The sequence below is a fragment of the Cyprinus carpio genome, chromosome A24, assembly GCF_018340385.1.
Source record: "Cyprinus carpio isolate SPL01 chromosome A24, ASM1834038v1, whole genome shotgun sequence".
Lineage (NCBI taxonomy): Eukaryota > Metazoa > Chordata > Actinopteri > Cypriniformes > Cyprinidae > Cyprinus > Cyprinus carpio.
In genome coordinates, this window is record NC_056595.1 from 11,143,850 (window position 1) to 11,161,162 (window position 17,313).

The 17,313-nt window shown below is 38.0% G+C and overlaps 2 pseudogenes; both read right to left on the minus strand.

Annotated features, from left to right (window-relative positions):
* Positions 1-4,956: 4,956 nt before the first annotated feature.
* Positions 4,957-13,581, minus strand: LOC109059597 (annotated as a pseudogene).
* Positions 13,582-14,823: 1,242 nt separating this feature from the next.
* On the minus strand, positions 14,824-16,754 carry LOC122135459 (annotated as a pseudogene).
* Between the last annotated feature and the right edge of the window lie 559 nt (positions 16,755-17,313).

Consider the following 17,313-nt stretch of genomic DNA (forward strand, 5'->3'; position numbering starts at 1 on the left):
AGCCAGACTCAATCAGGACTGCTCTTTGTCTAAGCCTAGCCTTACAATTTTGATTCAGATCTGGATTTTGGATATTCACAATGTTGTGTTTTCATGAAGTCATTCTGCTTCAGTATGATCTGTGAATTGGTAAAAGGTATATTTAATAAAAGTTAATCACATATATTCATCAACTGCATCTCGTACATTACATCCGCCTGTTCTATTTGTTGCAGTAAAACACAAATTGGACAAATCACCTAAATTTTTGCTGGGGGATTTTGATTCATCTCAGTGATTCAAATCTTTTATCAGATCCTTTCACCAAAAAGATTTGTAGACCAATGCATCAACTTGATTCAGGAGATGTTTCAGTTCATTCACAAGACATTTCGTTCAGTGCCTTCTGTCGAGTCTCGTTCAGACTCAACGATTTCTTTTCTTTATGACTGCGTCAATGAAATCATTCACATAACTAGATTTTTGTGCGGTTTGTTTTAGACTATGTCAGCTTGCCGAGAAAAAACCAAGTAACTTAGTCCTATTGAGCCTAAAAAATAATTCTCAGCTGTAACTTATTGTAGAAAAGCACTGTCACATTTGCATCTTGCCTGATATTAAGAAGAAACAGGGCCCTTTGCTCGTTTGATGTTGCTTTAAAATCAGTACAGGATTATATTAACATGAACTTATGGAAATGTTTCCTAAGTCTCTTGAAACAGAACATTAAACCAAAATAAACATGCTGACATTCTCCTGAACTTCGGCTCCTTGATATCAATTTGACTCAAATATTAGTCAAGACTTGATCAAGATGCTGTAACATCATTTTAAATTCAATTTGGACAGCAATATCTTCTAGTTGTAATTGGGTGAAAAGATGATGTTATCCCCACACTGAAACTGGGTTTAATGTAGCCAATATGTTGGACATTTAATTTACATTAAATTAAAATAATGTCAAGTTTTTTTTTTTTTTTTTGTTTGTTGTTTGATTTGTTGTTTTTTTGCATATTTGACCTACTTTTTGACTTCAATTTGATGTCAACATGAACTGCCCACTGGGAAGCTGTTGCACAAACAAAACAACAAAACTGTGTCTCTGCTGTCTTGAGGTAAATGATGTGGAGTGTGTTTGCATATTGATCAGATGCTTCAGTGCTCATGCAGAGCGGTTTATAGTGCTGTGAGTTTAATAACACTAGGATCATCACTGGACACCACACAACCATCTTCATCAACAGTTGAACCTTCATCATCATCTTCATCTGGACTCTCACAGCGTTTGCCTCAAGGTTTTTGTGCAGCACAAGTTTGATATCAGATTCAGTTCTTCATAGTATATTGTCAAAGTTTTTGAGTTGATTTTCTCTTGGTGTGTTGTTCAGAGTGTATGAGGGACAGATCAGCGTCACTCAGAGTCCCTACAACAGCAGCTCAAACAGGAGAAGAAAAGACGAGAAACAGTTGAAGATCAGCTGTCAGAACCAGCACAGATGTGTATGGATGGTGATCGTTGGCGCCTGGGTAAACTTACAGAAACCTGGCGAAGCTCCTAAACTCCTGATTTATTGGACTGACAGCCTCTATTTCAGGAACTTCAAATTTTGCTAGATTCAGTGGGCACGTGGCATCTAACACAGTGATTTCACTCTGACCATCAGCTGGAGTCCAGACTCGAAGATGCGGACATTATTAAACTGTCAGAGTTATCACAGTGTCGGTGATTGTTTGTTCACACAGTGATAAACGGAGTGGTACAAAAACCTCGTGGTCAGTCGCAGAGTCACAGTGACTGAACTGCATGCTTGCAGCTGCTCAACCACACACTACACCACCTACTGACACACAGAGACACAAACACGAACTACACATGAGCTCAGAATACGAGTCAGGAGTGAAATCAGCTCTATTAGACTTGTGATCTGTACCTGTGACAGACTGGGTTGACTCCAACTATGCTCAGATTCGAGAAAACAGAGAGTGTAAAACTAATATCAAATCAAACAAACAGATCAATAACAAGCCACCAAAGTAACAGCACCAAGGTTTTTTTTATTTTTTTTATTTTGTACATTATAATACACTTACGTCATACTAGTAAAAGTCCGGTTGCAGCAGCAGCTGCTGTTTTCATTCACAATAATCTAATTCTTCTAACCTTGAAATATTTATAATGCTGAGTTTCTTTTTTACTATATCGCAGGGAGTCACGTAATTTTTATGTTCTGTATGTTCCTGATGAATTGCTCTTGCTGCCCCTTGTTGGTCACTGATCTGCACTACATATTCCCCTGCATTTAAATCAAATAAAAATGAAAGACATGAAATTATATATATTTATATATCTTATGTGTTTTGCTCAAAAAAAGAAAAGTCATTACATGTTTTGTAAACGGCAATAGGGTTTAGAAAAATGATGAACCGATTTACATTTTAGGGTGGACTGTCCCTCAGTAAAGGGTGCGATTATACGATTTTTACTCACGTTCAGTTTTTAAAGTGTGTTCTCATTATTTTCAACATTGCATCAAAACTACTGATGAACATTTTAATTTGAATCTTCACGGGGTATTTAACCAGTGTTTGTCCTTTGAAAAAGCTTTCCTCATTTAAAACAAATTTAAATGCAACAAATTCATGTTAAAAATTTGTTTTGTATCTTACAATGTAATGCGAGGATTCCCAAACTTTTTTTGTCAGCAGAACTTCTTTCATCTAATATATATTTACTTAATATATTAATAATATGTTAATAATTAAGCATCACATTTGCATGTTCATATTTCTCTGAAGTTGGTTAATAGTCACATGCAGGTAAACAAATAAAATAGAATATATTTTCTTATTTATTTGCATTTTTTTATATCAATATGGTACCAAGACTATTCATATTTTAAATCAATTAAAATCAATGATAAATGACTTTGGATCAAAAGTAAATCTAAAAGTAGTCTGATTACCTAAAATGTGTAATGTAACTAGATTATGGTTTCTAATATTTTTGTCATGTAAATTTGGAATCAGTAACATATTTTACAATTTGTAAGAATCTTCGCAGCTCTGATTATAGATATTAATAGAGAATCTATCGTCATGACAAACCAGAGTTTGGGGTCAGAGATATTCCATTTAGTTAAAATGAGGTGATTGGTGGCCAAGTGGTGGTGTCCCTATACTTCAGAATCTGTGCTCCACAACACACACACACACACACACACCACACACACACACACCACACACACACACAACAGCACAGCAGTGAGTAGTGAACACTCACTCACACACAACAGCAAGTAGTGAACCACGAAACACACACCCACACCCACACACACACACCACACACAGCAGTGGGAAAAACGTGAACAAAAAAAACACACACTCAAAACAACCCAACCACACACCAACCAACAACACACACACAACCCGAGCAGTGGAGTAGTGACAAACACAGCACACACACACAGCAGTGAGAAGTGACACACTGTCTCTCACCACACAACACACACAACACACACCCACACACCACACACACACATCCACACACACCCACACACAGCAGAGTAGTGAACACACGCCCACACAACACCACACCCGCACACACACACACACACACACACACACCCAGTGAGAAGTGAACACACACACCACACACACACACACACACAAGAGCAGGTGATGTAGTGAAAACACACACACACACAGCAGTGCCCTAGTGAACCCTGTCTCTCACAACCCACAAGGACACACACACTACACACACAAGCAATCCCCCTGAGTAGGTAAACGCTCTCTTTTTTACCCACTCGCCCTCTCACACACCCCACCTGCCCACAGCCCCCCCTCACCCCCCACCAAGCAGTGAGTAGTGCACCACACACACACCACCACACACACACACACAGCAGCTGAGTAGGTAACGCTCTCTCTCTCTCTCCACACACACACCACACACACACTCACACCACATCACGCACACACACAGCAGTAAGTAGTGAACACACACACACACACACACAACAGAGCAGTGAGAGAAGAAGTGAAACACTTCTCTCTCTCACACACACACACACAGCAGTGGGAAGTGAACACACACACACACACACACACACAGCAGTGAGAAGTGAACACTCTCTCACACACACACACAGCAGCAGTGGGAAGTGAACACACACACACACACTGACCACAACACACACACACACACACACAAAGAGAATTATGTGAGTAGTTGAAAACACACACACACACACGCAGTGAGAAGTGAACACTGTCTCTCACACACACACATCACACACTACACACACAAGCAGTGATGTAGGTGGTAACGGCTCTCCGCTCCTCTCTCTCCACACACGACACACTACGATCCACTACACACCACACACACACACACACATCCACACAGCAGTGAGTAGTGAACACCACACACACACCACACACACACACAGCAGTAAGTTATTGAACACACACACACACACAGCAGTTGAGTAAGTTGAAAACACACACACCGTGGGTTCCAAGTGCTTGCCCTTACCAAAAAGTAGTATATACTTCAAGTTTATTTTATTAAGTAGGTACTAAGTAAATGTTCAAGTATATTTAGACTTTTTTGTAGTATAAGTCAAGTATACTTAATTGTCATTATAAGAATGTATCTTAGAAGTACATAAAGCCCATTTCTGCCAGAAGTACTAAAAAGTAAACTAAAGTATACTTTCCCTATTTTTTAGTTTAAAATAAGTATACTAATAGCACACTTGAATAAAACTTCTTTTTCGTAAGGGTGACACGACTGCGCCCTAACCCAGATCAACCTGACGAATGTGGTCTCTTGTCTTTTCTCAAATGCATAGTTCAATTCGGGGTCATCAACTGTAACTTATCAGAAAGGGAATAAGGACTCATCTCAACCAATTTGTTACCAAAAAGAAACAAAATAACATTTTATTAAACATGCAATCCAACCTAAACCCCTTACACTTGAGGAATAGGTTGAACCGAGCCGGATGGACAGTTTCGGGAACTGTGACGTCCAGCGACTAGAAAGGCTCTCTGAAGAATCTGATACTAAACAGGAAAGTTCATGTTCATGAAACAGGAAACGGAAAAACTTCCCCAATGTCCAAAGAGAAAGACCAAATCAGTAGTGTGAAATAATCACTTACCTCTCGTTCTAAAGCCCATAAAGCACTACAATGAGGAAGTGAGACTCAAAAGCCCAAATTATCCAATATGATTATCAATATGAATATGAATATGTATCAATCACCCATAACGATGATGATGATGATGATGATGATGTCATCTGCATGCCACAGATTCTCAGTTCATTTTCAGTGATTGGCAGTCAGCAGATGGATGAATGTCTAAATATGTTTTAACGCTCGTTACAAAAATCGGCATCCTGCTAGAACCCAAAGCTCAAGAAGAATCTTACAATCATTCTACTTCTGTTAGAACTTATTACACTCACATATACCGCATCCATTCTGCATATAGATCTTATAGATAACAGATTCTAAAACACACACACGCACACACACACACGCCAACCTACATGGAGCTCCTCTTTCATGCATGGTCTTTAGTTGATGTTCATCAATAATGTTGCTACTTAAACATTCAATGACAAAATTACAGCATCATCATGTGCAGCAAACATCAGCCAATGTTTCCGACTGAAAACAAGTGTCCGACGAAGAACCTGCAGGACGAGCCGGTCATTCTGTCCCGTCAGGAAAGAGAAAGACAAGAAAGAGTTTTTGGAGGACAGACGAAAATCCAGACGGTGAGAAAGAGGGTCCCAAGGTGATTGCTGCGGGTGACAATCTCCACAGATTAAAGTGCATGAACATACAGGAGAGGATTCGATTGGCCGTGAGGAGTGACAATCTCCACAGATTACTCAATGTGGTGTGTGTGTGGTTTGTGTGTTGTGTTTCAGAATTTAGTCCCCCACCCAGCCGTGTCTCCAGGATGAAAGCATCGAATCACCTCCTTCATGGCCAGATTTGGGGATCAGCTGATCTTGGGTCAGCTGGGCTGCGATGTGACTGGGTCAAAATGGCCAACCACGATACAGAGAGAGAGAGAAGAAACAGAAAGATTATTTTGTGTTTTCTTCACTAAAGGCTAAAAAAAAAAATGTTTCACGCCTTTTTAAAAGATGTTGTAACTACGCCATCTGCCTGCAAAGAGTTTTTATTTCTCCATTAACAGCCATTTAAAAATTATCTCATTTTGTTAAACAAAAACTACCACCAAAAAAAAAAAAAATTGCTATCAGAAATAAAACAATACAATATCACTCACTATTAGATAAAAAAAATCAACTAAATGAAAAAACAGAAATGCTGCCTTTGCAACTATGCACTTTAAATGACTAAAACTGAAAAAGAAATATAAAAAAATAATAAAAATGATGACCCTAAACAACAAAATTACTAAAACAAACTAAAAATAAAACTAAACCTATTAAAAAAAATTTTAGTAACTTAAAACTAAAATAAAATGCAATATAAATATTAACTAAAATTAAAAAAAAAAAATCTAAAAAAGAGACGACCCTAAACATTCAACAAAATTACTAAAACTTAAATTAAAATTAAATGAAAACTGCAGATACAAAAATAAAATCTACTTGTATCTAGAGCATATCAGCTCCTGCTGGTAGATGTTGTAATGACATCATCTGACTGTAAAAATAACGCCATTAATGACCATTTAAAAATGTCTGTTATTATCATCATCAAAAACTAAAACTATTAAAACATGATCATTGAAATAAAACTAAAAGAAAATTAGATGAAAAAGACGAACGTTGCCTTGTACTAAAGTCACTAAAACTAAAGAGAAATTAAAAAAATAAAATAAATACAAATAAAATAACACAGAAATACAAATAAATGCATAAAAAATTAAAATGACAAAAAAAAAATACTAAAAAAAAACACTATAATGCATTTAATAATAATAATAATAACAACAATTAAAAAAACTGTTGTATTCTGATCCGCCAATGTGTAATGTTTCAGCCAATCGTGGCGCCATTCTCCTGTGCCTCTAAAGTGAGAAGTCCCATAAAAGCAATCTGAGCAATGCCTCAGAAATGTCTGAATTCGTGCACGAGTCAAACAGCCGCCACTGAGCTGCAGGGGAAGCTGACTGCGACGTTACCTGTAGATGCTCCTCGATGTCCTTGCGATCGTAGGTGATGCCGCTCGGAGTAATGCAGGGCTCTCTCATCAGCTCAAAATTGATATTGATATTCAGATAATGATGGTCCGGGATCTCTCGCTTCTGCACGACAGCACACACACACACGCACGCAATGCTCAATACACAATCATGCCGGACCAATGATAGACGTTTGAGATGATCTCTGCATACCTTCCTCTTTTCATCTACTTGGGAGAAAAGCTCGTCCATGTCAATCAAATATTTATCCTGCAGGAGCAACACAGAGCACAGGACATGACATCACGTCATCAAACGCCCGCCGTTCAGAGCTGTGTGTGTATTTAAATGCGTGTCTCACGTGTTTGGATTTGGTCTTGCAGATCTCTCCTCCGTTCTGACTGTCCTCGGACTGCTTCACTCTGTCGTCTAGCTCTCTGAAACACCCACAAACACAGAGACGGACAGATGTTTCAGCACAGATTCTGAACATGGATCCGCATGACTATGCCTGCTGCGAGCGTCACCGAGACCTCTCTCTTCCTCGGCCAGGATGAGTTTGGTGAGATAGGCCGTGCAGCTCGTTTTCCTTGGCTGAATCTCCGCTTCTCTTCTATGCTGTTCCAGCGTGTTCTTTTCTTGGCAATGCGAAGCAGCACTTGGGATATCGTTTTCTCCGAAATTCAGCCGCTGTTCCTTGGCCGGTTAAATATGGATGGAATTTATTTGAGAGAGTTCATCACACTGCAACTATCTGACGTCGGGATCATTTGCTGTGATGCTTTTTTAGGGATGCACCGATGCTGATGATGGATAATTATTTATATTATTAGGTCAATAAATCAATATATTGGGTGATAATGGATGTAAATGTACATTATTAGAGAATGAGTTACATTATAAATAACAAAATTTAACACCAATCATCAAATACAACAGAAAACTGCTTTTAATTGTTAATTTTGGTGCTGCAGAAAGCAACATGACATAAATTATTAATAATGGTTCTTATTATTCTGTCAAAATCAGTTTTTGCTGTTTAATATTTTTTCAGGATTCTTTGATGAATAGATAAAAAAAACATTTATTTGAAATAAGATATTTTGTAACATTAAATGTTTTAACTGTCACTTTTGATCAATTTAATGCATATTTGCTGAATAAGAATTAATTTTCTATTAAACTCAGTATTTGAATGATATGGTATATCGTGGTTTCTGATCAATATGAAGCAGTGTAACTGTTTTCAACATTGATAATAATCAGAAATGTTTCTCGAGCAGCGGATAATCATATTATTATGATTTCTGAAGATCATGTGACACTGAAGACTGGAGTAATAATGCTGAAAATACAGCTTTGATCACAGTGAAGCAATTACATTTTACAATCTATTCACATAGAAAACAGTTTTTTAAAATTATAATAATAATAATAATAATTCACAATATTAGTGATTTTACTCGTATTTTTGAGCAGAAGAGACGTTCATTAAAATCATTTGAAACTGTAATGTTTCCAAACTTTTGATAAGTACTCTGTAAATATACATTTATATCCTTAAATATATGTATTTAATATGTGCTATCCGTCTATCTATCTATATATACTTGCAAACAGAGAGAGACGAGAGAGCGAGAGAGTGCCATTAATAATAGAAAATCAAAAAATAAATAAATTTGTGTTCAACTGAAGAAAGAAAGTCAGGTTTAGAACAACGAGGTAATAAATGATAAATAAATGCTGATAGAATTTTTACATTGTGGGGTGAAATATCCTATTTAAAGCATTAGAAAAATTTAATTTAAATGTGTAGCTCTTATTTATTTAAAATGATTTTTTTGTGTGTGTACCTCTCTGTAGATTGCCGATGGCCTCTTCGTAATTCTCCAGCTCCAGCTGACACTGACCCAGGAAAAAGTGGGCCTTCACCGATTGGCTGTCGAGCTCGAGGGCGTGTTTACAGTCGGCCAGCGCCCTTGTCGTACTGCTGCAGCTTCACGTAAGCACAGCGCTCTGTTAGTGTAGTACACGGCCACCGACGGGTTTACGATTCTAACACACAGCACAGCAGAAACACATTCAGCACAACTCTCATCTATTCCTAGACAGATCGTTAAGATCCAGACGATCTCCGCCTGATGAAGTTAAATGCATACTGAATGACAACAGTGCATAAATATGATATGAACTGAGCACAGTTGTGCTGCTTCATATTTTTGTGAAAACTGCGATGGATCTATTAGCATTCTTTGGTGAAAATAAAGCCAACAGCATTAATTTGAAACCTTTTGTAACATTATAAATCTCTTTACTGTCACTTTTGATCAATTTAATACATTCTTGCTGAATTATACACACACACATATACACATATATATACACACATATATTATATATATAGATAGAGAGAATTATCTATATATATTATATATGAAATTAACGGATGACGATGCAGACAAAGCAAAAACCTAGTAAAAACGGTTCTTCTGAAAGGTAAATGTAGTCTATTGACTTAAATACAGGCAAATGAATATTTACCATATTCAAATGAAATTATTTAAAGGGATAACTCCCCACCCCAAAATGAAAAGTTTGTCATTGATCACTACCTCTCATGTCGTTCCAAACCCGTAAAAGCTTCGTTTGTCTTTAGGAACACAATTTAAGATATTTTTTTGGATGAAAACCAGGAGGCTTGTGACTCTCGCATAGACTGCCCGAATATTGTCAAAATGGTGTGCTACGCTGATTTGGAGAGACAACAGAGGAGAGGATCTTGTTGAATAAAGTTGTTATTTTTTTTGTTTTCTTTCGTGTACAAAAAGTATTCTCATCGCGCTTCATAATGTTACCGGTGTTGAAATCACCTGATGACAGAGTATTCTAACGCTACTTTTCATACTCTCCTGGGACCTTGACCTGTACTTATTTGGCGCAGTCTATGAGGACACTCACAAGCCTCCCGGTTTTCATCCAAAATATCTTAAAATTGTGTTCTGAAGATTGAACAGAGCTTTAACGGGTTTGTGAACGACATGAGGGTAAGTGAATAATGACAAATTTTCATTTTAGGGTGAGTATCCCCTTTAAGTAGCCTAGGTTTTCGTGAAAAGCAAAAATGTTTGAAAATGCAAATCTAATTCACAGAAACACTCGAATAATAACCATATATTAATAACAATAAGTATTACATCTTTAGAAATAATATCAACTGGTAACAACATCAGCACTTGGGGCCTTCTGTGCCATCTCTACCCCACAGGATGAATCATTTCAAATCATTCAAAATAATATTTTATAAAGTGATAATAAATTAATAATTTAAAAACTCTGATGCTTCCACAAGTTCCTCATTAACGAACACACACGCGAATTTAAACTTTGATATTCAGCAAATACAAATATCACTAATCACAACCCGTGTGACATTTTCCAAAAGTTTGATGTTATATTTTTCTCTATCAAAAGTGCATTTAAATTTTCATCTCATGTGGAAATCACTATGTCAGCTCTCTCTCCTCGTGCTCTTAAAGGGACACGCTTCTGCTCCTGTCTCTCACGATGGCTTTGCTGTAGCAGGGTTGGTGGCGGCCTCCTGTGGTACTTTGCTGCTGAGGAACAGACGGTTGCCCTGCTCCCTTGAGCTCCTGTGCGGAGGAGCTTTTCTCGGGGCTGCTCGGTCATCTTCCTCCGCTGGCTCTGCGGCTGGCCGCTCCCCCCCTGCTTCCCGATCCTGTTTCCCCGTCATCTTCGGTGAGCACCGGCCTGTCGCAGGGGGGGACCCAGACACCTGCAAACCTTCTCACACTGCAGGACACACACATAACAATAATACACACAATCAGGACTACACTAATACACATCTATTAGGCTACACAGTGCACAATAACACACAAAATCGGGACTCTGATCAGCTGTGGCACATGATTCAAACCCCTCCAGGTGTGTAGTGAACATACAAATCATGTCACTTGAGCAAAACCGATATTTGAATCATTAAAAACAGAGTAAACTAATGATTCAATTTAAATGCATGATGGTGATTAGAGGAGAAGCTCTGTGGAATGACACGTGACTGACACATCTGTACGTCTACAGGCGTCTTGATTAATTTAATAATGCCGATTTGACTTGTTAAAATCCATTGTTTTAGAAGTAAAATATGCATAATTTCACGCGTAACCGGGTTTGACTGCTGAGCCGAAGCACTGTCGTTAGATAAAACCGGTCGCGACCGGCTGGTGCGTTTTATGATCACTTTCCGATGCCTTACGTTTCCGAATAAAACGCTGTCATACTCATGGTCCGACACGATCGTGAAACGAGGGTGACAAATCTCCGACTGTTTTCTCACCGGCGATCGCTAAAAACACGACATTTCACTCGCGGGTGTGAGGCGCTAGCATCATGTTTTCGGTTTTTTGGACTGTTGCCGTGGCCGGAGGTGACGAGCTACAGCGCGTTGCCGGCGTAATGACGCCATCTGTAGGCGACGTTACAGAAACGTAACACAAGTGATTTACATTACATTACCTTTAGACATTTTAGCAGACGCTTTTATCTAAAGCGACTTACAAATGAGCATCAAAATCAAGATAAGTTTTAATAATAATAAAAAATTAAAAATACGTTATTATTATTAAAATAATTCGTTCTATTGTTGTAATATTTAATTATAATTGTCCGTTAATTTTAATATACAATAATGACTTTATGAATTTTAAAAAAAAAATTCGTAGTGATATGAATCCCTCACCATGAATTGAAAAACCCTGTTAGAACACATTAGAATCTGTTTGATCAACTGTAATCTAAAATAAAACTGAATCTAGTATGAAAACGTAACATTTGTAAATGTATAAAATGTGTATTTCCTATAAAATTAATTGCAGAAAAAAAACACAAAACAAATCTTCTAAAACGCTGTAAAAATTATGCCAAATAATTTTTGTAAAATATTTCTAAAATGTTTTATTTGTATTAAATTTACAGGCTAAAGAAATAAATAACAGTATTTCAGTTTCAGTATTACATACTCCTTTATAATTATTTAGTAAAAAGTGACCGACCTGTTTTTTAAAGCGACTTATCCGACTAATAAACAGAGGATGTAGAGGTTCATTCATTAATGACAAACAAACACCATTTAAAGTCATTAAAAAACATTTAATTCACTTTAATAAGGGCAACATGAAATCAAAACAGCCTTATAAAAGATCATGTACAGAGTAAATCAAATATGCCATGACGGATTCACTCGTTTAGATTTATTAAACTCCTACAAGAGAGTCACTCTGTCTCTAAGGGGAATACTGCAGCTATATTTAAAGAAAAGGCTGTTTAGACTGACCTCAGCAACAGCTTTCAGCAGAACACATGCACACGTCCGCACAGGACCAAATCCAGATCCCAAAAAATAACAGACAATATGAGGGGGCAAAAATAAAAGTGGTCATACATTTTGAGAGAAAAACAAACATAGAAAAGAAAAAATACCTTTAATCCTCCACCACACACACACACACAACACACACACACAATATTGTCATTTTTCAACAATTTGCCAGTGAATCGGACAGGTTTAAGTCTCACTGGACTCAGATATTAAAGACTACAAAGACTGTAATGAACAGGGCATGGGCATTTACTACGGACTCCAACGGCAAACATGATTAACTAAAAAATGGGTATATGTGTGATAGCTGTGTGTGTGTTGTTATTGGCAGAGTGAGAGGATTCAGAATTTCTCTCCAGCCTCTCTGTCATGTTCGTGACGGCGAGACTCCTGTCCTCCCGTTCAGCTACGTTCTGTGCACGTCTGATCTCCGCATCGGAAATGAACTGCGCTTGCTGTCCCTCTCGCGATCACGGTCCCGTGAAGGATCCCTAGACACACACATGTCTGTAAATGCAATCCCATCAAGTACTCCCCCCGGCTTTTTCACCCCTTAAAACAAAAAACCTAGAAGATATTTAAGCCCAGCGATTGAAATTGTTGTTCTGAAAATTGTAACCCCAAAAGAAAAAAAAAGATTGCCAAAAAATAAATGTAGTATCCCAAACCCACGATTCAGGGGCTGATTTTACTTGTGTGAGTGGTTCTCGGCTCGCCTGTGCCGCGAGCGAGACTCGGATCGGTGTCGTCGGCGTCTGTCGCCGCTATGGCTGCTTTGTTTTTTTCTGAGAGAGGGAGCGGCGCTTCTCTCGCGATGCGGAGCGGGAACGCCGGCGGTATCCTGCGATCTCTGGATCGCTCGCAAGTCCACGATGATTTCATCGCGCGACCTAGAAAAAACACAGAGATTAGAGAAATATCTTTGTTGCCCTATATGAATTATATCACAGGACCTTGATTTGCATGGTTGTTGTGATAATGGACATAATAATTAATGCTAAGGTGAATGAGGAAACTGACCTCATTTTGCGTTCTTGGCTACGGCGACTTGGTCCTACAGAGAAAACCAGAGAAGAATAACAATTAGTGTGAATCACTATTATTGAAACAGATTAATCATGCATGTATATGAATCTTTTAAAAATAAACTAGTCTTTTTAACAGAGTGGTTTCCTTGAACTTTATATTTCAAACGAGCAAAATACAATATGTAACATATCATATAAATCGTATAAAAAATAAAATAAAAATAAAATCAAAAAGCTCAAAATTTCAGATTCTACAGATATATTTCACAAAACATTAAGCATCTGTTGAAATACATGAAATTATTCTCAAAAATTATTTCCTTACATTTGTAAAATCTCCTTTAACCTTATATAAGGGGTACAAAACAAAACTAGCTGGAAATATTTGAACACCATTTAACAATATTATTATAAAAATAATTAATAAATCAAAAGAGATTAATCTCTACCAGTTCACATTTCACACAAAAAATAGGAATCTAGCCACAAGAAATGGTCATGGTCGCACATGAAAACGTGTCATAAATATATTTTCAAAAAAATAATGATTTTAACAAGCAATATCAATGCAGAAAACTTATTCTCACAAAATTATTTATTTTTAACAGTGGATTAACTTACATTTAAATGAAATCTACCTACTTTAACTTATAAAACGTAGGGTACAAAAAACTAGAGATGAAAATATATACACATTTAAAATATATTATAAAAATATATTATTTGTTTTTAAAAAACAACGATAAACCTCTAGCCTTTACATTTCACAAAATATCTTAGAAATGGTCACATCGAAAACGTGACATAAAATATTTTTAAAAATACTGATTTTAAACAGGCAATCTCGTGGATTTTTTTATCTATTTCATTACTACAAAATATATATATATAAAAATGCACCTGCAAAACCACACAAGATCATTTTAGATTCTACAGAACACTTCACAAAAATTAGGAATCTTAGAAATGCACACAGTGGCCCGTATGAAACCCGTGTATAAAATTTATTCTCACTGCTTCTTCATTCTCCTCTCTCTCCCGCTCTCTCGTCTTCTCGTCCCGCTCTTTCCCCTCCGCTTTCATTCGCTCCTGTGTTGGTCTCTTCGAACCCTGTTTGTCCTGCACCGGTTTCTTCTGTAGAGAATACACACTGCAATGTCACCAACTATTCAAAACCAGTGACCCCCGGCGGGTTCAGTTTTTGTCTGAGCAAGTTTGGGTCCGTTTTCCCAATACCGTTCAGCTGTTCCAGCTTCTCCTCTCTCTGATATGGATGAAGCCCAGTGCAGTTTGCCAACCCACCAAAGTGTGTCAGCGAGACGCCGGTCGTTGTCATGGAGACCCAGGGTAGGCGGGAGCAAACCTCACCAGACGCGCAAACTTCTGCTGCTGGAAACTGGAGGCGGGCATAGAGTTCCCTGTACTCTTCCTGTTAAATAAACCAGAGCAAATGAGATATGCTACAGAAGAGAATACAAACACCCAGAAAACCCTACAACTCTCACTACAGTGAGAGAGAGATAACTACCTAAAAAATCTTGTTTTGAATCAAATGAATGTTATATCTTAATGTATGTTTGACTAACCCCCTCCGCATCCTTCTTCCTAGTTTTCGGACTCGCTCAACCTCACTGAAGAACTGTCTGGGCTTCATCCACATTCCCCTCCGCGCCGAGCTGTTCAGCCTTCGCCAGCAGCTTTCCGATCTCCTCGTTTAACTCGTGAACCTTTTCTGCCTGCCAAACAAAACACAAAATGCAAATGAGATGCAGATCGCACAACTGCATGGAGCTCTTTAGATAATGTAGAGAGTGTAAATACACACCCTCATCTTTATTCAGTTTCCTTTTCTCTCTTTATTTGGGCACAAAAAGATCCAGCTTTTACTTCATAAATAAATGAAAGGGCTCGCTATGCTTTGGGTCAAAACAAAAAAAAAAAAAAACGATTATGCTTTGGTTAACCTTATACTAGAGATCTGATTACTCAACGTGTTTTTTGGAGTCTTTGTTTATTTTTGTTAATTTCCATCCACTTATATATATATACAGTATAATATATAAACGTGTTGTGTCAACTTATAATACATACATATATATATTACATATATCCATACATACATATACATCAATATACATCACATACACACACAACACATACACACATACATACCCACACATACACATACAACACAACACACATCACTGCATACACACACACATACACACACACATATATACAACACACACACACACATACACACACACATACACACACACACACACACATATATATATTTTTTTTTTTCATCTAGTTGCAAAGAAAAAATTTCTCCATATTTATGTCTCGATACTAAGATAACACTAAAAAAAATTAGCCCTGTAAAAAAAACAAACCAACAAAAAAAAAAAAAAACTATGCTGTAAAACTACAAAACATCTATGGGAAGATCCAAATGGCACACTGTTTCTATGGGGGTGTGCCCGAATTTATAAGACGGACAAATACATTCTGCACACACTTGTTTTATCTTGATGATCTGTGTCCGATCATTGGAAGCTGTAACTAAAAAATTTGAGTAAATTGTCCCCAGTCCTAAGGAAATGTGATGTGATAAAACTAGTAGTTCTGACTCTAAAATTCTGAATGAGAGACATTCGAAGCAGTCAGAACACACTCACTTCACCTCAATTTAAATCAATATTAAAAACAGAGTAAGTTCCAATGTTGCTAAGCAATTAAAAACATTGACTATTTTGAGACTCTGACTCCACAATATTCTATTTAATTTCTTGTTGCCAAGTCCCATCCGTGGATTTCTGGTTGACACATTATTGCATTTAAACACTTCATACCTTTGCGGCCACCTCAGCGCTGATCTCTTCCTGCGTCTCAAGCCAGACCCCGACCTTCTTGGCACAACTCAGTCCTGCGTTTTTCAACAGTCTTCAATAACGACTCCAGGTGATTCCACCGCCTGCACATCACACAACACAGATTCAGCATCAGAATTTTACAAAGCCTTTTGCCAGCAAAATTCACTGAAGACACCAGCAGATGAGCTCGACTCGTTCACTCACACATCCCAGTTCGAAGAACAGGTCCTCTCTCTTTAGACCGCGATCCTCATAGTCTCGCTCTCGCGCCAGGTCATGGATTCTTAGAGTCATTTTCGCCAAGGTCCATGCGCTACAAACACACACGGCTTCATCAACAGGCTGGCAGCAAATAATCAGCGTCCGGCTGTTTTGTGATGTGTTTTCCCTCCCCTCACGTGTTCCAGAGAGGAATGTCATGCGGCACGCAGTTGAGCAGGTGCGATTTCCTGCAGACGCGCAATCGTCTTTGAATTGTAACCAACCCGCTGTCTCGTCTCATCTCCTGTAAGGACAACAGCACACAATTACATACACATTGAAATGAGACCACACACACACTCTCGCACGTGCTCTCAAACACAACAACAGCGTCCTCCATTACACACTTGCTAACTTTTGCGGCCCCCGAGGGTCCCACGAGACCTGTCTGTCACTCTTACTCTACTCTGCGGTTAAATCACGAGATCGACATATCTTGTGTTTGACACGCAACTCAGATATAAGGAACTTGTAAGGCTTTCCTTTCACGGCAGTATTTAACTTCCACTAGACCCAAGGCCGCTTTCGTTTAACTGGCTCCTTAATGTGAAATGTCCTAAAACTAAAGTGGTAAGCGTCTGATCACGGACCC